This window comes from Gossypium hirsutum, chromosome A12 (assembly GCF_007990345.1).
Source record: "Gossypium hirsutum isolate 1008001.06 chromosome A12, Gossypium_hirsutum_v2.1, whole genome shotgun sequence".
Classification (NCBI taxonomy): Eukaryota; Viridiplantae; Streptophyta; class Magnoliopsida; order Malvales; family Malvaceae; genus Gossypium; species Gossypium hirsutum.
In genome coordinates, this window is record NC_053435.1 from 83,524,642 (window position 1) to 83,544,690 (window position 20,049).

Here is a 20,049-nt window from a genome sequence, read left to right on the forward strand (position 1 = left end):
TACTTGTTGGCTTCTTTGAATAGAGTGGGCCAATAAAATCCTGAATCAAGGACTTTATGTGCGGTCTTATTTCCACCGTAATGTCCTCCAGCTAGTCCTGAGTGGCAATGTTCCAATATTTTCAATGCTTCTGTCCTTGTAATGCATCTCCTAATGATTTGGTCTGCACATTTATGGAAAAGAAAAGGGTCTTCCCAGAAGTAGTTTTTCACATCAGTGAAGAATCGCTTTTTTTTGTGATGTGTCAACCCTTTTGGGATAATGTTAGCGGCTAAAAAATTTGCAATATCTGCAAACCAAGGTACCTCATAATCAGATATGGAAAAAAGTTTTCTTCAAGGAATGAATCATTTATTTCGATGTCATCTGGTTCTTTCGTACTTGAGTTTTCAAGCCTGGAGAAATGGTTAGTCGCAAGATTTTTAGCTTATTTCTTATCCTTAATCTCCAAGTCAAATTCTTACAATAATAAGATCCATCGAATGAGTCGAGGTTTTGCATCAGTTTTAGTCAAAAGGTGGCAAAGAGCGGAATGGTCAGTATAAACGACAACTTTAGACAATATTAAATATGGCCTAAATTTATTGAATGCAAAAACCACAGCTAGCAGCTCTTTTTCCGTGGTGGTGTAGTTTTCTTGTGCGGCTGTCAAAGTCCTACTAGCATAATAGATAGGTTGAAAATGTTTATCTTTTCGCTATCCCAAAACTACACCTACTGTAAAATCACTCGCATCGCACATTAGTTCAAAAGGTGAATTCCAATCAGGTGCAATTATAATTGGAGCTTTAGTCAGTTTATCCTTTAAAGTATTAAATGCTTCTAAACACTTTTGATCGAAATTAAAAGGCACATATTTTTCTAATAATTTAGTCAAAAGCTTAGCTATTTTCGAAAAGTCTTTAATAAATCTTCTATAAAACTCGGCATGTCCTAAGAAGCTTCTAACAGCCTTAACCGAATTAGGGGGAGGTTGTTTTTCAATGGTTTCAATTTTAGATTTATCAACCTCAATCCCTCTACGAGAAATTTTATGTCCTAACACAATACCTTTTTGAACCATAAAGTGACATTTTTCCCAGTTAATCACAAGGTATGTTTCCTCACATCTTATTAACACTCATTTTAAATTTTTTAGGCAAAGAGGGAAAGAGTTATCGAAAATCAAAAAATTATCCATAAATACCTCCATGATGTCTTCTACGAGTTCATCAAAAATGGCTATCATGCAGCGCTGAAAAGTAGCAGGAGCATTACATAATCTAAAAGGCATTCTACGATAAGCAAACATATCGTATGGACATGTAAATGTCGTCTTTTCTTGATCTTCAGTAGCTATTAGGATTTGGAAATAGTTAAAATGCCCGTCTCAAAAGCAATAGTACATGTGTCCTGACAATCTTTCCAACATTTGGTCAATGAATGGAAGGGGAAAGTGGTCTTTTCTTGTGGCATCATTTAGCTTCCTATAATCAATGCACACTCTCTAACCTGTGAGTGTCCTTGTTGGGATTAACTCATTCTTCTCATTGGCTACAACAGTCATGCCTCCATTCTTAGGAACAACTTGCACTGGACTCACCCAAGAACTGTCAGAAATAGGATAGATAATTCCAGCATCTAGGGGTTTAATTACCTCAGCTTTAACAACTTCCTTCATGTTGGGGTTTATTCGTCTTTTGGCTTGCACGCATGGTTTATATTCATCTTCCACTAAAATTTTGTGGGTGCAAAAAGAAGGGCTGATCCCTTAAATATCAGAAATTTTCCAAGCTATGGCCCTTTTATGCTCTCTTAATACTTGGAGTAATTCATCTTTCTCCTTGGGTTGCAAGTTAGATGCAATAATTACCGATAATGTTGAATTATTTCCAAGGAATGTATATTCCAAGTGATTTGGCAATTGTTTAAGTTCCAGTTTGGGAGGTTTTTCAATAAAGGGTTTTTGCTTAAGTTCATCTTTTACCTTAATTCCCTCATATTCTGCTAGTTTTGGGGAGGTTTCATTGGAGTTTAGTTTGGTTCCTATTGCAGAATCATCATCTATCCCTTTTCCTTGGGTGAGACACAGTTCCATCGTGTCCTTGTATACGATTTCCTAAAAAGAATCTTGAGTAGCATGATCAATAGAGTCGATAAAATAACATGAGTCATCCTGTTCTCTAGAAAATCTCATTACATCATAAACTTTAAAAATAATCTCATCGTCACCTACTTTAAGTACCAATTTACCATCACCCACATTAATTACAACCCTCGCAGTGGCTAAAAATGGCCACCTAAAATTAAAGATAAATCAACATCTTCATCCATGTCAAGCACAACGAAATCAACAGGGAATATAAATTTCTCTACTTTTACCAGTACGTCCTCTATAATTCCCCTAGGATATTTAACAAATCTATCAGCTAATTGAATTATCATCCTAGTGGGTTTAGGTTCCCCAAGACCAAGTTGTTTAAACATTCTATATGGCATCAAATTAATGCTGACGCCTAAATCAGTTAGTGCTTTATCAACATTCAAACTACCAATTAAGTAGGGAATAGTAAAACTTCCTGGACCTTTCAGTTTGGTTGGCAGTTTGTTTTGGAGTATGGCTGAGCACTCCTTATTAAGTTCCACTGTAGATAAGTCTTCAAACTTCCTTTTGTTTGTTAAAAGCTCCTTTAAGAATTTTGCATATGTAGGCATCTGCGAAATAGTTTCAACAAAAGGTAAGTTAATATGCAGTTGTTTAAAAAGTTCAAGAAATTTACCGAATTATGCATCCATGCAGTCTTTTTTCAACTTTGTTGGGTATGGGATTGGTGGTTTATATTCTTTTGGCATTAAGTTGTCATTGTTTTCGGGTTTGACCTCCTTTCTGTCAGCTTCTTGTGGTGGATTCTTTTCAGATTCAGCTAACACTTTTCCACTCCTTAGTGTAACTGCTATCACGTACTCTTTTGGGTTGGGTTCAGTGTTACTAGGTAGACTTCCTAGTGGTCTTTCAGATACCAATTTAGCGAGCTGACCTATCTGGGTTTCGAGCCCCTGGATTGATGCTTGTTGATTTTTAAGTGCCGTCTCGGTATTCTTAAAACGATTTTTGACACTAAGATGAATTTGGTTAGCGTCTCCTCAAGGTTCGGCTTTTTCTCTTGCTGGTATGGTGGTTGCTGAAAGCATAGAGGGGATGGTGGTCTCTGATTTCCTTGGCCTCCCCATGAAAAATTTGGGTGGTTCCTCTAACCTGCATTGTAAGTATTGCTATAAGGATTGTTTTGAGATCGAGGATTGTTACCCATGTAATTTAATTGCTCGTTCTCCATGCTGTGGCCATAAGGTAGGTATTCTAAATTTCTTGATCCACCTCCACTAGCTTCACACTGCATTTCTGGGTGAACATGTGAAGAACTAATGAAACCATCAATTTTCTTATTCAAGAGTTCTACCTAATTAGAGAGCATGGTGACCGAATCGACGTTATAAATGTTGGCTGTTTTCATTTGCTTTGTCCTCATGACTTGCCACTGATAGTTATTCAGTGGCATCTCCTCTATAAATTCATAGGCATCTTCAGGTGTCTTATTATTGAGGGTTCTACCAGCAGTTGCGTCAACCATCTGCCGAGTCGAAGGATTCAGGCCATTATGAAAGGTTTGAACATGTAACCAGAGCGGTAACCCATGGTGAGGGCATCTTCTCAAAAGGTCCTTTATCTCTCCCATGCATTGTAGAGTGTTTTTAAATCCATCTACACAAAAGAAGAGATATCATTGCGTAATTTGGCTATTTTAGCCAGCGAAAAATATTTTAATAAAAACTTTTCAGTCATTTGTTCCCAAGTAGTGATTGACCCTCGTGGTAACGAGTTCAACCATTGTTTAGTCTTATTCCTTAACTAGAAGGGAAACAACCGAAGGTGAATGGTGTCATCAGAAATGCCATTAATTTTAAAGGTATCGCAAAATTCTAGAAAATTTGCCAAGTGAGCGTTGGGATCCTCATCCTGCAAACCATCAAACCAAACAAACTGTTGTATCATTTGAATTGTGTTAGGTTTCAGTTCAAAATTATTTGCAGCAATAGCAGGTCTAACTATACTTGACTCAGTTCCTGTGAAGTTAGGTTTAGCATAATCATACATAGTGCGTGGAGTAGGATTCTGATTTACTGGATCAGCAGCAATCGCAGGAGGTAGCGGATTTTCTTGGTTTTCAGCTATCTCCTCGGTTGTGGTTGAAGTATCGTCCTCTTGCTCGTCTTCTGTGTACCTTAGGCTTCGCCTTATTTCTCTCCAGTTTCTGCGAATTGTGTAATCAATCTCACTGTCAAAAAGTAGTGGTCCTAACGGGTTTCTTCTGGTCATAAACTAGAAAAATCTGTCAAAAGAAAATAAATGAAGAATTAGAAAAGAAAATAAAAACTTAAATTGCAATAAAAGTAAAATGGCTAAAGTAATAAAAATCGAGTGTTCCTAATATCCGAGATCCCCGGAAACGGCGCCAAAAACTTGATGCGTGATATTCGTAACAGGTTTTAAAGATTTATAAATGAAACGTTCTTGAGGCTAACTTATTATCACAATTAAGGCAAGTGTACCTATCGAACAGTAGTATAGTTCAACAAGACCAGATTGTCAAAATATTTACTTCCTTTTTATTATCTAGCCTAAAAATTAAGATGTTTGGTTATCTAAACTAATTACTAACTAAGAATGCACAGAAAGAAAACTCGGGAAAATACTTTTGGGCAAATTTGATTGATTGAAACAATACCTAAGGAAAAATCCACCTAGACTTCACTTGTTATTTGACTCTGAATCAGACGATTTATTTATTTGACTTGATCCGTAGAAATGCCTAAGTTATATTATTATCTCTCTCGAGACTAATAACGTCTAGCCTTAGGTTGAATAATTGAAATCTCTTTTTAATTAACAACTTAGAATTGCATTAACTCGATCTATTGGATTCCCTTATTAGGTTTCACCCTAATCCGGCAAAATCTTGCTACCCTATCTCTAGACGCACAATCAACTCCGCTTAATTATGAAAATTTTACTCTTAGACAGGATCTATTCCTCCTCTGAATAAGAGCATTAACTTGAATCAATATCCTGGAATATTAAAACAAGAATTAAGAACACATAATCAAGAACAAGTCAAATATTTATCATACAATTCAGATAATAATAATAAGATCTGTCTTAGGTTTCATTCCCCTTAGGTATTTAGGGGGTTTAGTTTATATTTATGAAAGAAAATATCTCAAAAGCATAAAGATAACAAAACATAAGAAAACCCAAAACTCTTGAAGGAACGTGAAGGGAGATCTCCAGACTTGATGATCAATCCGGCTCTTGAGATGGATCAATCGACTTTCCTTGAGTAATTCCTTCCTTCCCTACTCTGTGTCCCCCGTCTAAGTGCCTCCTTAGGCTTTTTAATAGACTTTGGAATGCCTAAGAGCCCTCAAAATTGGCCTTTTCTGAATTGGACTAAACTTGGGCTCGGCAGGGACATGCCCGTGTGACACGCCCGTGTGCGATTACTTAAGGCCGTGGTCAAGGCTGTTAAATAGGCACGGGCGTGTGATTTACCTGTGTAAATCGTGCTTCGACCTTGCCAAAGGGACACAGCCGTGTAGTCAACCTGTGTGTAGAGGTTCAGGCCGTGCCAAAGACTGTTAAACCTACACGGGCTTGTGGTCTACCCGTGTGGTGAACTCTAGGCCGTGCTGATTTCCAACATTGGCCCGCTTTCTCTGTTTTTAGTCCGTTTCTCGGTCCTTTTACTCTCCTATGCTCACCTAAGTATAAAACATGAAATTAAAGGATTAGGAGCATCGAATTCACCAAATCTAAGGAGAAATCATCCATAAAATGTGTTAGGCATGGGGTAAAAATATGTATACATTACGGTTTATTAGTGGTATTTCTATAATCCAAATATTTAAAACATAACATACACTTATTGTCCTATAATAATCATAAATATTCATTGATTCATTTCATAGATAATTTCTTTACAACTTATTCAACTTTCATCATCTAATAACTTGATTAGTTTTTCCATTTAATTCACAACAATAATGTTCTCTATTCATATGTCTTACTTATATTTCTGTTCACTATTCAATAATAGTAAACATATTTCAGTATCGATTAATTTATCAGTTTCTTTCAGTAACATTTAGTCATTCGATAACAATTAGTTATCCAGTAACGATTATTCGTTCAGTAGCGATCCTTTACTCAGTAGCAATCAATTATTCGATGACAGTCAGTAATTTTCAATAACAATCATTTAATCATTATTATTTAGTATCAGTTATTCATTTATTCAGTAACAATCAAATATTCGGTAGCAATCAATTTTTCAGTACTTTTACTTGTCCCTATTAACATGACTCGGACTTGGACAGATACACAGATCCAACCTACACACCGGGGATAGTATACAGTGTTTCATCGGCCAAAGCCGGAATATACCATAACGGTAACAGTAACAGTAACAGTAACAGTAACAGTAACAGTAACAGTCACAGTCAGGTACAGAGTACCTCTTCGGAACGAATCCGAAACAGTCACAGTAGTCGACACATATAGTGTCTCATCGACACAAAGTCAGAATATCCTTGAACACTTCCAATCCTATGGCATGCCAACTATATCCGACTAGCCTGAAACTGTTAATAGGGTTATCAATTCACTTTCTTAATTCAGTATCACTTTTTAATTCATTTACGAATCGATTCAATTAAATTTAACACACTCCAAATCAATCCATTTCAATCATAAAATACAATAATTCATACTTTAATTACTTACCATAATATTCAATCAAAATACAATAGTTAACAATCTATTTTCACCTTTCAATGCATTACCCTACACATAAATAATAAATTCAACAATTAAATATTAAGTTCGGATTATAGAAACACAAACCATGATTTCCGAGCTAACCCTAGTTGACTTCGTTTTTTCCTTTCTTAACTGAGGATTTTCCAGCACAACGCTAGCTAAGAAATTAATAAAATTTATAATCATTAATACAATACAATTTTCACATTGAATGTTTCAATATTTATTCAACTTTTGTCTAAATTCCAATTTAGTCCCAAACCGAAACTAACTTTTATTCTTCACATTTAACTAAATATTTTCATTCAATTTTCACTTTAAACTAATTTCAGCTCTCTAATTTCAGCATAAAACCATAATTTTGAAATTCTTTCAATTTAGTCTCTACTATTCAAAACTTATGAATTACTTTACAATTCAATCCTTATCTCACTTCTAACTTGAATTTCTATCAATTTAATCCCTAATTCATCATTTTATTCAACATAAACAATATTTAAAAATATAATAACTTTCAATATATCAATTTAATTTCATCAAAACCTTATTCCAAAGCTTCTAAAACATCAAAATTAAGTAAAAATGGCTAAATTGACTTACCTATTTAAGCTTCAAGCATCAAACCCCCGATTTTCCCTTGTCTTCCTTTCTTTTCTTTCTTTCTTTCTTTTTCTCCCTTGCTCTTTGTTTCGTTTCATTCTGTTTCTTTTCTATCCTTTTTTATTTCTTTTTCTTTTGTTTTATTTTATATATATATAATATGTTAACTTAATAAATATCTAATTAATATCAAATATTTATTTTATATTTGTATCCATTTATATCCACACACTGGTCATAATTTAATATATTTATTACATAAAAATCTTATAATATAATATAATATAATAACAATAACAATATACTTATATAGTAAATAATACTTTTATACATGTGTACATTATTAATACATATGTATCCATATATCACCATGCATGTCATTCTTTTCTTTATTTATCATATAAATATCTTTTAATAATTAAATACATGTATTACAATTGTATGTATTTTTATTTATACACTTGTATCAAATCATATTCACACATTTGTCTTTATTTAATTTATTCATCACATAATATCAATTAATAATAATAAATACATTTGTCGAAACCATTTTTTTTAATTTGAAAATAACGAGGATCGACTTTTTTAAACAATTTGTGGAGTCGCCACCAATCCTTTTTGTTTAAGTGGGATTGGATCACCTAATTAAATATTTTATTCCATTTAAATCAATTTTGGCCAACGTAAATTTGAGAAAACGAGTTCGGGAGCCGGTTACGTATGAGGAAGGATTAGCACCCTCACTACGCTCAAAATTGGTACCAAATTGATTAAGTACTGTCCTTATGTCTAAGTTTTAACGCTATTTTTGAAATATGGTTCCTTTGGAAGCATTTGAATGGCTCAAGTTGGTTGTCAAAATTCTCTTGTTTCAGAGGAATACAGCATCACATCTAGCACGATAGGACACGATCTTTTATACCCTCGAAAACACGATAAATTTTGACTTTCAAAAGTTTATATGTTGAAAATTACAAAAGGATGCCCAATTATTTAGTCCAACGAAAAACAGAAACCCAGCACAGTAGCGCATGATTCCTCCAATTTCTAAACATTGAACATTGCCTTCGTTTTAAGGAATTTTCAAAGTACGGATGAAATTTCAAAGGAATATTTGATTATTTGGGCAAACAGAAAATCGAAACCCAGCACGGTTGGGCACGGTTCCTGGAGTTCCCAAACATCAACTATTACCTTTGTTTTAGTGAATCTTCAAATAAACAATTGTAGAACTAGCTCAAAACGTATTAATTTTACTTGAAATAAGATGGAATAATTAATTTTTTTAAAAAAGTTGAAAATTATAATGCAACATTTGTAGACTAAAGGAAAAAATAAAAACATGGGGTAACATGCACTCATAAAATACAATGCCAATTAACCAACTAATAATTAACAAATTAACAAAACCAATAATTAAGTATAACTAATCTAAGACAAATGTAATCGAACTTCTAAGCATGGATGGAGAACAACAATACGACAAATATACATGAAATAATACAAAAAAACGACTAACCCATGAGATACCAAATAACATAAAATTAATATGATACAAAACAACTTCTAAAGAATAATGCATTGATGAGCAAATAACACGTGTTAGGACTTGAAATAATCTATAAGAAAAATAAAGAGCATGTATATAATTTTTTTTTAAATTGATGTTGCAAAAAGAAAACATTTAAATCAAATAATATGTCAAATATTAAAAAATTATATTTACAAAAGGATTGACAATATACACAATGGAGGAGAATTTAAATGATACACAAAATATAAAAGGATAGTAAAAATACATGATAAAATATGATCTTAGAAAATAATTATGCACACAATAGATTTAAAAAACATATGTATATATAAACGAATTTAGAAGCAATTAAATGTAAAAAAAAATAGGTTGGGAATAATAATGGGTATAAGATTAAATTAATTTTGCTATAAATTATATATATGCCATTATACATAAAAGCATTTAAATGAGATACTATAAAGTATTAGAATAATATAATATAAAGAAGCATCTTGAAATAATAATTTTATAAACACGAAAAATGCAGTTTCTAAAATAGCTTCGTGTAAACATAACAGCATTAAGTAAATTTTAAATAGAAAACTCCACCAAAATAATATATGTACGAATATACAAAAATATTTAAATGAGATATTAAAAATAATAATAACTTTAAAACAAAACACAATTATCCAAGTAGCTTAAAATATCAAATTATTAAACCAAAATAAAAAAAAATGAATGTGAAACGAATTTTAAAAATAATGAAAAGAACTTAATTGAAATAAAATTAAAATAAAAGGGAAAATTTATAAATTCTTGAAATTAAATTGAGGACTAATACGCCACGCGTGCAAATGCACGAGGACCAAATCTGAAAATATTTCAGATCTTAAAACATTGTGCTCGGGCGCGGTCTAAATCGCAACAACAATCAAATTTTAGGGAAAATTTAAAACAAATAAAATAGAAATAAAAGTTAATTGGAAACCAGTGCAAAGAGGAGGGACATGCCATACAATTAACCCTCAAGGACCAAATGGTGCCATTTCAAAGCCATTAATATTGGCTCAAAACGTTGTCACTTCATGTCCTTTAAAAAGTAAAAAAAGGAAACCCTAATGAAGCAAAGCCACCATTTCCTTCCCTTTTCTAAAAAATAGAGTAAAAAAATCTAAAAAAAAATCTAAAAGCCATTACCCCATTCGGCTAACCCCTAAAACTCTGAACAAATCAATCACCACTACTGTAATAGGTGGTTATCGACATGCGTGCACCACACATAGAACCTTGGTTCAAAGATTACCAATCTCAGCCCTTGAAATCTCATCTTGACCTTTGATTTCGACAAAGGAGATGAAAATTCTGATGGCCTATTCGTGAAGGTAAGCACTCCCCTTCCCTTTTTTTTGTTTTTAAATGCAAATAAAAAAATGAAAATACACATAAAAAAATGAAGTAAGCAGATAAAAAACGTAAAAGATTCAGAGACTCAAAACAGAAATTACCTTTTAAATTGCTTTTGAATTTTTCTTTTCAATATGCTTCTCTCAGTGTGCGTAAAAAAAACATTACATTGATCACTACATGGATTTTATAGCCGAAACAAAAAAAAATGAAAAGAAAAATACAATTTCTTTTTTGTTTTTCCCTCTTTGCCGTGCTGTGGTTTTTGTATTTGCTTGCAGGTACGGGGTGTACGTGGCGCATGTACGGGGCTATGCATTGGCGTACGAAGGTGTGGGTGCGGCTGTGGTGCCAGGAGGCCGTACGGCGCTGTGGGCTGGAGCCTGGCTGCGGCGCTAGAGGTAAAAACCCTAGGGTTTCTATTTCTAAAGTGTTTTGGGATGTTTGGGCCGATGTAATTTTAGGCTATAATTGGTATTAATTTTGGGTTTGTAATGTTTTGCGTTTTGGGTTATGTAGTTTGGACTTTGATGGACTATTAATTAGCTTTATTACGGGCTCGGGCAGATTTGGGCCTATACAATTGCCCCTCTTTACTTAGTGTCGTGTAACGAGAATAGAGCAAAAACTTTAAAGAGGACCAATTTTGCCCGGTCTCACCGAATCATAACTTCTTTGGTGCTCTTTTTCTCCGAGGTAGCTTTGTTCCAATCCTCTGCAACTTCAGGGGTATAGGAATTGTCGCTCTAATCCACTCCACTGTAACTCTAGAGAGACTAGCCTTGTAGCTTTTAATCTGCTCTACTGCAACTGCTCCACTGCAACTTTAGGGAGATAAGGTTTGCGCATTTTTATCCTGCTCTACTGCAACTTCAGAGAGATAAGGATTGCGGCTCCGATCTGCTCTACTGCAACTTCAGAGGGATAAGATCTGCTATTTTCAGTTTGCTCCATTGCAACTGCTCCACTGCAACTTCAGGGAGATAAAACTTGTAATTTTCAGCCTGTTACCCTACTGCTTAGGGGGTTAAGGCTCACCGTCTTTGATTTGCTCCACTACTGCTTAGGGAGACAAGATCTACAATCTTCGGCCTGTTACCCTACTACTTAGGAGGTTAAGGCTCATTGTCTTCGATTCGCTTCACTAATGCTTAGGAAGATAAGATCTGTGAATTCACCGATGTTGTTACATCGTCCTCTAGGGACATGATCTGTAGAATCGGTTTCATGCACCTATGGTTATACCAAATAATTAGGATGCCATGATCAAAATGAGTCAAATGCTCCTACTAGATGGATGATAATGAATACAGAAATGTCATGAGAATGATTCCTTTTTAAATGCTTAAGGTGTCATTGCTCATAATTCATCAAGGTTCTATTATTGATGTGCTATCGTGTCTTCTTGTTTAGCCGGTATCTTTGACAGAAAATTTGAAGAAATAGTCACAATTTGGACCATTCTTTTTCCAATGTTTCCAACTTTTGAATCTGATTAGTCTTGACTAGTGGCCCTGTTTCAGATCCTTGCACTATTTAGAGACCTTCCAAAGTAATATGCATAACTTCTTTTGTGTGAATATTATAAGTCCAACAATCGTGATTTCAACAAAAATGCTCGAAAGAGACTATCATAATGGACAAGATGGAATTTTACTGAGCAAAACTCAAAGTGAATAAATTAAACAAGATAGCAAATCTGCTAAGGTACAAAATAAGATGAGAAAAAGGTGCCCCAGATATCGCAGCACGAGTTTCTCTATTCTAACTTCTTAAAGGCCATTTCGAGCTAAATATGTGTTCAGGAGGTCCGGCGTATTTTTTTGATGCCCCAAGATGTACTGTCTTTCCCTCTTGTTAATTTGGGAGGACAAGACTACCACATGCCCCATATTCAAAATTTGAGCCGCCCGCTTTCGGGTTTTCAACTCAAAAATCCCTTTTGTCTCAAAGCGCCCTTTGCGGGTTTTCATCTTAGCTTTTCCTTTTTTTTTCTTTTTTTTTCTTTTGGTTTCAAAGCGCCCTTTGCGGGTTTTCGCCTTGGCCTCTCCCTTTTTAGGTAAAATACTTCTTGACGGAATCTGAATTCACAGGATTGGGTAAGTTTTTACCATCCATCTAGGCTAGGATCAATGCTCCTCCAGAAAAAGCTTTCTTTACTGCATAAGGTCCTTCCCAGTTTGGCATCCATTTCCCTTTGAAATCTTTTTGTATGGGAAGGATCTTTTTCAAGACCAGGTCCCCCTCATGGAATTCCCTAGGGCAAACCTTTTTATCATAGGCTCGCATTATTCGTTTTTGGTACATCTGACCATGACGGATAGCTCTTAGCCTCTTTTCTTCAATCAAGTTCAATTGATCGTATCGAGACTGGATCCACTCTGCTTCATCCAACTTTACCTCTGACAACACTCGAAGAGACGGGATCTCGACTTCGATTGGAAAAACCACTTCCATTCCGTAAACCAAAGAGAAATGCGTTCTCCCAGTAGAGGTTCTGACTGATGTTCGATAAGCAATGAGGGCAAATGGTAAATTCTCATGCCAATCTTTATAGGTCTCAATCATCTTTCCCACAATCTTCTTAATGTTTTTATTGGTCGCTTCCACTGCCCCATTCATTTTCGGGTGATATGGTGCCGAGTTGTGGTGTTTGATCTTGAATTGACTGTAGACTTCTACTATCGTACTGTTGTTCAAGTTCAATGCATTGTCAGATATGATCCTCTCTGGCATTCCATATCGACATATGATCTCTTTTTTCAAGAATTTGCTCACTGCTGACTTTGTAACATTGGCATATGAAGCGGCTTCTACCCATTTGGTGAAGTAGTCAATAACCACAAAGATGAATCGATGCCCATTGGAAGCTTTCGGTGGTATTGGTCCAATCACATCCATACCCCACATAGAGAAAGGCCATAGGGAAGTCATGACATACATCGGTGAAGGAGGCGCATGAATTTTGTCTCCATAGATTTTACATTTATGACATCTCTTGGCATAATTGACACAGTCTCCTTCTATAGTGGACCAATAATACCCGAATCTCATAATTTGCCTGGCCATTGTAAAGTCATTAGTGTGTGTCCCACAGACGCCTTCATGGACTTCTTCCAAGATTTTCTTGGCCTTTATAGCGTTTACGCATCTTAATAATACTCGATCATTTCTTCTTTTGTATAGGATCTCTCCATCTAAGACATAGTCAATGGCCACTCTTTTCAGCGTCCTTTTTTCATTCTCGCTTGTCTAGTTCGGGTACTCACGATTCCTTACGTATTGCAATATATCGTGATACCAAGGGTGATCATCTTTTTCTTCATCTTCTTCGTTATTGTAACAGTGAGCCGGAGTTTCATAAATGCTCATCTGGATGGGTTTGACATCTTCTTGTTTGTTCACCTTGATCATAGAAGCTAAGGTAGCCAAAGCATCAGCCATCTAATTTTTGTCCCGTAGAAGGTAGCAGAAAGTAATGTCATCAAACTCTTTAACCAATTCAACGACCAGTTTTTGATAATCGATCAACTTGGGATCTCTGGTCTCCCATTCTCCCTTGAGTTGATAAATCACTAGCGCAGAATCTCCATACACCTCTAGTACTATAATCTTGTGTTCTATGCTTGCACGGATACCCATGATGCACGCTTCGTATTCTGCCATGTTATTTGTACAATCAAAATCCAATTTACTAGTAAATGGATAATGATCTCTGTTTGGAGATACCAAGACTGCCCCGATTCTATTACCCACAGCATTTGATGCCTCATCGAAGTTTAGTTTCCAGGGAAGTTCTTTCAGAGCACCTTCTTCAGTGGTCGCAACACACATCAGGTCTTCATTCAGAAATCAAAGTTTAAGGGCTCGTAATCTTCCAAAGCTGTACTGGCCAAAAAATCTACTATTGCATTCCCTTTTACTGCTTTCTGGTTCACATAGACTATGTCGAATTCAGAGAGCAAAATTTACCATCAGGCCATCCTTCCATTCGAAATTGTTGACTCCATCATGTACTTTAAAAGGTCTAGTTTTGAGATGAGCCAAGTAGTGTGATACAACATATACTGCCTCAACCTTTGGGTTGTCCAAACCAGGGCACAACACAACTTTTCTATCGGCGGATATCTTTTCTCACATTCAGTGAACTTTTTAGTAAGACAGTAAATAGCTTTTTCTTTCCTTCCTGACTCATCATACTGACCAAGTACGCATCTCATGGAATTCTCAAATACTGCCAAATATAGTATCAATGGTTATCGGGGTTAGGTGGCATCAGCACCGGAGCATTGGATAAGTACTGTTTGACCTTGTCGAAAGCCTTTTGGCATTCTTCATCCCATACACCTGGGTTGTATTTCTTGAGGAGGAGAAAATAGGGTCACATTTCTCGGTTAGTTGTGAAATGAACCGAGCGATGTAATTTAATCTTCCTAGAAAGCCTCGAACCTCTTTCTGAGTACGCGGCAGAGATAGCTCTTGTATAGCTTTGACTTTGTCTGGATCGATCTCAATCCCTTTCTCACTAACCACGAATCCGAGAAGCTTTCCAAACTTGACTCCGAATGTACATTTGGCTGGATTGAGTTTTAGCTGAAACTTCTTCAACCTTAAAAACAACTTCCTCGGGACTTATACGTGCTCCATCTCTGTTTGGGACTTTGCAATCATATCATCGACATAAACTTTGATTTCTTTGTGCATCATGTCGTGAAACAGGGTTACCATGGCCTTTTGATATGTTGCCCCCGCATTTTTCAGTTCAAAAGGCATCATCTTGTAGCAGAACGTGCCCCACATGGTTACAAATGTGGTATTCTCCATGTTTTCAGGATGCAACTTGATCTGGTTATATCCGGAGAAACCGTCCATAAAGGAAAACAGTGAGTGTCCTGCCATATTGTCCACTAGGGTGTCAATATGAGGCAGTGGGAAATTATCTTTCGGGCTGGCTTTATTCAAATCTCTATAGTCTACACACATTCGTACTTTTCCATCCTTCTTAGGGACGGGGACGATGTTGGCTATCCATTCTGAGTATTTTACCACCTTTAAAAATCCAGCGTCAAAATGCTTTCTAACCTCTTCTTTTATTTTTAGCAAGACGTCGGGCCTCATTCTTCGGAGTTTTTGCTAAACTGGCTTATATTCTTCCTTTATAGGGAGTCGGTGTACCACGATATCGATGTTCAACCCGGGCATATCTTGGTATGACCATGCGAAGACATCTTTGAATTCTTGAAGTAATTCGATAAGGTCTCACTTCATCTCCATAGTGATACAAGTTCTGATCTTTACCTCTTGTCCCTCTCTTAAGCTCACAATTTCTACTGATTCTTTGTGAGGTAGGATTTGTTTCTCGTCTTGTTCTACCATCCTCAAAAAATCAGGGGATAGGTCATAGCCTTGGTCATCTTCGAAATCCTGAGAATCCTCCATACACATATCTCACTCAAAAGGAGACTCTGAGCCACTAGCAGTGTCACTCATATCATTGATATATTGAGACCTGTTATGAGGATGAAGGAATATACAAAGAACCAAAAGAATTTAAGAATACTTATCTGTATGGTATGATTATGAATGAAGAACGAAAGATTATTTAGAAGAATGTCCGAAGGACATAAGAATCCGAAAGTAATCATTTGTATAATATGATTATGAATGAAATGGAAAGAATGAAAGAACATCTGCTCAAAATGATAATAACTGTGCATTTTATTGAAATAATGTTTTTGAACATAAGCCTATTTCACAAAAGATTCTTATTACTCCTAGGCCTAGAGCAACAAGTGTGTTTTGGACATTACTCTAAGTCAACTCTAAAAACTACAGGAATCTCTTCCGCAGTCCAGTTATCCAGAACACTTCCAGGTATGTAGGGGCAAATGCCCGACAAATTTTCTCCTCCAGCTCCTTCTTCGTATGTGGCGTTGATGTCTAATTTTTCCAACATTTCTTTTATGGCTTCCTTTCTTGGCGTGCCCCGCTCGGGATGAATGATTCCTCCGGACACAAAAGTTTTCGATAAATGGGGGAATATCATTGGCTCCCATTTGATTTCCTCCTCCTTTAACCGTGCTCCCCTTCTTTCTTGTTTCTTTTTCAGCTCATTTTTCCTTTGTCTTGCATACGGCTTAAATCCTAAGCCGAAGCAGTCTCTCTTGTCCTTCAATACTGGTGTTTCAACCCTTCCTTGGAGATGTCTCCTGAGTCCTCTTCCTTGTAGAGCTCGTTTTCCAACCACCAATTGTAGACTCATCCTTGTAGTTTTGGATAATTTCGGCGTCAGAATCTTACTCCCTTCAGTAATGAATGTCGCATTAACAAATTCCAAAGACCGAAATGAACATTCGATTGCTTCGTCATCTATCTCCAAATATGGTACATCACTGCTTACAGCTGCAATGATATCCTCTTCAGCATTTATCGTTATCAACCGCCCCTCTGATACTAACTTCAACTTCTGATGCAACGATGAAGGCACTGCCCCAGCTGAATGTATCCAGTGCCTCCCCAATAAGCAGTTGTATGAAGGCTTAATATCCATCACCAGGAAATCCACCTCATACGTGTTTGGCCCGATCAGAAGAGGTATCTCAATTATGCCCATCACCCTTCTCTCTGTGCCATCGAATGCCCCCACTATATTCTGGCAGTCTTTTATGTGAGAGCTGTCTACATGTAATCTGTTTAGTGTGGACAATGGTAGGACATTCAAGGCCGACCCGTTGTTAATCAGTACTCTTGGTAGTGTATATCCCTTACAATGCATGGTGATATGTAAAGCTTTAGTCGACCTCATGCCACCAGGTGGTATCTCATCGTCGTTGAAGAAGATAAAGTTATCTGCACTTATGTTGCTAACTAAGCGGTCTAGCTTGTTGACGGAGATATCATTAGCAACATACGTTTCATTCAAAACTTTCATCAGCCGTTGCCTCATCTATAGTAAATTGGCTTAATTACCATTTTTATCCTTTTTATTTTCTTTTAATCTACAATTAAACTTTCACACTTTATTCAATTTAATCCTTTTTCCTAATTATCCTTAATTTAAGCTAATTCACTTCATTAAACTTTAATTAACCACTCACTTAACTTCATAAATATTTTTAATAAATATTTACGAGTCCATTTTTTAGAAATAGAGACTCGAAAATACACTTTTTTGATAACCGTAAAGTTTGGGTCATTACATTAATGCGAGTGAAATCCCACAATTCTGACACATATCCCTCTGTCAGGATGTCACCCTTCTCTTGTTGTATTCTCTCAGGCTATATTCGAACAACCACATTGTCTTCCACTTTATCAAGAAATCCCTTTTCCATGACAAGCTCTCTATTTAGCACTGAACGTGAATCAACACTCTTTTCTATGATGAAAATGCAATGCAATCACAACCAAAACAAAATGAAAGAACTCAGTCCATTTCATACTAATCTAAAATTTAAAGAAAGCAAGAAAAAATAAATAGAACACCTATTCGGGTGACCACTAGAGGTTCGATATGGTAGGTTCTTGTGGCTCATTATATGCAACTCGATTCTAAAGTAAAGGTACCTGAACCAATAGATTCCTCGACCCTTACCCATTTTAGGCTTATACGGACAACGTTCAGTTAAGGATAATACATTTCCCTATGGCTATACGGAGATGAAGATTTCACGAAGACATATGTATGATCCCGAAAGCAATCCACCATCCTATACGGAGGTGAAGACCTCACGAATGAATAGCTTCTCACTCCCACTTAAGAAGGGTAAAATCGAATGATTGTGCAATGCAATATTCGAAAATATACCAAGAGACTCGAACTAAAAAAGCAAACATATCAGTATGTAACAACATGATGAAGACCACAAGAATGAAGGATGAAATGCAATAAAGGGGTCGAAAGTTTAAACCAAATTATCAATTTTCAATAAAATGACCAAAAGTAATCAACTCACGGCTTGATTCTCTTATTTTTATCCCCAGTGGAGTTGCCATGCTGTCAAAACCTTTTTTTTGAAATCGACTTATATTTTGAAAACGAAAATGGGAGTCGCCACCAATCCTTTTTATGAGGTGTGATCGGATCAGCTCGCAATTTGATCGCTTTAATAAAAGGTTTGATTTACTAAAACAATAAATTTTGGTCTACGAAATTCAGGAAATGGGTTTGCGAGTCGATTACGCACGAGGAAAGATTAGTACCCTCGTTACACCCAAAATTGGTACCTAATTGATTACTTGATGTCTGTGGATAATTGAAAATTTGAAGAGAATTTAAAATGCGATCCCTTCATATTAAGATATTTTAATAGAAAAGGCTTTATTCTGAATTAATCGAGAAGAATGATCATGCCCCATGAGTTAGGACATGACACCTTTAGTTTTCGAAAATCAGAATAATCGTCGTTTAAATTGTTACTTAAATCTCGTTTTTATATTTTTGAAATGGATATTCGACTATTTCAGTTTTAAAAAGAAGTCATACTCCGTAAGTTAGGAACACAACTTTTCTAATTCCCAAAATAATGAACATTGCCACGATTTAAAAATTTTGCCTTTTTTATGCATCGTGCAAAAAAAAACATAATATTTAAAATGATATGCATTTTACTTATTCGGGCACAATATACACATGGATAAATGCTTAAACTTAATGTATGATATGGTGATAGCGAAATAATATAAGATGGCCATGTGGGTAGAATATTTATATTATAATGATAAATAACAAATAAATAGATAAATACTATAGTAATAATAATGTAAATATGGAAATTATAAGAATATTAATTCATGGCATTAATAACAAAATAAATAAAGTAATTGTGAAAAAAATAAAAAATAAAATGAAAGGGAAGTATAAGTAATATCAAATTTAAATATTTAAAAATAAAAGAATAATAAATATATAAATAGGCAAAAAATAATATTGAATTTGAGTATTTAAAATGTAAAAGAATAAATAAATAAATAAATAAAATAAGTGATATTAAATTTAAGTATATAAGAAATATACTTAAAAAATAAAAAATAATGATGACAATATACACAAATAAAATGAATATAAACAATAATTTTTTAAATATATGAGAAAGAGTACAGAAATAATAAATAAATAAATAAGTAGATAAATATAAAAGAAAACAATTTAATAAAGATTAAAAATAAAGGATTAAATTGAAATTTAAATGAAATTAAAGGCATAAATTAAAAAAAAGACTAATAAGGACTAAAATGGAACACGCTAAAAAGAACAGGGGCCGAGCGGGAAAATATCCCAAACTTCCCTATGCGCATCATTTAAAATGACCAAAACAAAAAAAAATTAAAATTAAAAAGGGTAAATTAAAAAAGAAGAAAAAAATAGGACTATATTGAAAATGCTTAAATAGCGAAAGGACCAAAAGCACAAATAGACCATTTTTTTAAAAAAGGTGGATCCTGAGGCCGGCGAGTTGATTTTCAGGTTGGTCTTCAAAACGACGTCGTTTTGGCGTCTGTGACTTAAGCCCAAAACGACGTCGTTTTGATGGGCTATATAAATAAAAAAAACTTAGGGAAAAAAATACATTTTTACCTGTCTCAAAAAAATAAAAAAAAACTCCAGCTCACTTTTTTTTTCTTTAACCTCTTGCACCTCTGGCCTAGGGGTCTAACGAGTCCCACGACA

At 35.1% G+C, this 20,049-nt stretch overlaps 1 long non-coding RNA gene across 1 annotated transcript; it reads left to right on the forward strand.

The window, feature by feature from the left end:
• Nucleotides 1-10,066: 10,066 nt before the first annotated feature.
• On the forward strand, nucleotides 10,067-11,753 carry LOC121210915 (uncharacterized). Its single transcript, XR_005906184.1, has 2 exons — nucleotides 10,067-10,780; nucleotides 10,899-11,753. It is a non-coding gene; the product is annotated as an uncharacterized lncRNA (long non-coding RNA).
• The last annotated feature ends 8,296 nt before the right edge of the window (nucleotides 11,754-20,049 follow it).